Source organism: Coregonus clupeaformis, unplaced genomic scaffold (assembly GCF_020615455.1).
Source record: "Coregonus clupeaformis isolate EN_2021a unplaced genomic scaffold, ASM2061545v1 scaf3805, whole genome shotgun sequence".
NCBI classification, from domain to species: Eukaryota; Metazoa; Chordata; class Actinopteri; order Salmoniformes; family Salmonidae; genus Coregonus; species Coregonus clupeaformis.
Genome location: NW_025537259.1, coordinates 3,937 through 4,920, shown reverse-complemented (window position 1 = coordinate 4,920; position 984 = coordinate 3,937).

Sequence of the window (984 nt, the reverse complement as noted above, 5' to 3'; positions counted from 1 at the left end):
AATACTTTCTTTTTTTAGACAAAGGATACCATTGAAAGATATTTTGTTTTAAATGATATCAAGAAAGTAAATAGAGAGAGAACGGACCAAATGAGGATTACATTATTCATAACTCCTGTCAGGTGACAATTGAAAGACAGATTGGTCAATAATATCAAGTTTGGCACACAAAAAGGTGTCCTTGCCTACGCATGTTGCCATTTATTTGAATCTTTCTACTACTCATAAAAAAACTAATAAAGGACATGCAGAATGATACCGTACATCATTTGAATGTAAACCTCATCAACAGTACAGGCGTAAGTGATTTTGACACTTGAAAATGATCTCAATATCAAACAATAAAGGAATTGTAACTCCATACATATGCCTCTGAAGTTCTAGAACATACCTCCTAGTTCTGAGACATTCTTCTTTACTAAATTCTATTTACTTCTCTCCTCCCACTCTGTCTCCTTTTATGAAAAGCCAGGCCAAGCCTGAGTGTTAAAAGGCAGTTTGATTCACTCACAGTAGTGAGAATGGCACCCCTTATCCAGCAAGGCTACCTCCCTCTGGTTTCCAACAACCTCCCACCTCCCTCTCATGATGTGCCTACATTTAGGGATATTCCCTCAACCTTTATCACTGCCACAGGATCTGTTTGCTGTAATGACTATACTATTCCCCATTTTGTTCCCTTTGCACAAAAACACATTTGACTCAGAAAAAAGATCACATTGAATGCTGTCATGTGACATAATGATTCCTGCTGACTACCTACTTTCTCAATACTCTAATCAGTTGATCATATGGTGTTTCACAATACCTGTAATACCTCCTCCCAACTAAGCATAGTAAACCTTGGCTTATTCTGGGTTCATTACTACACTACTGCAGCATATTGTATCCAACCAGAAATTTTCATTTTAATGTGAGTGCCGTACCTTCATTTTAAATTCTGTCACAGGTCAGGATTGTCCTTCATTTTAGCTCTCAGTAAGA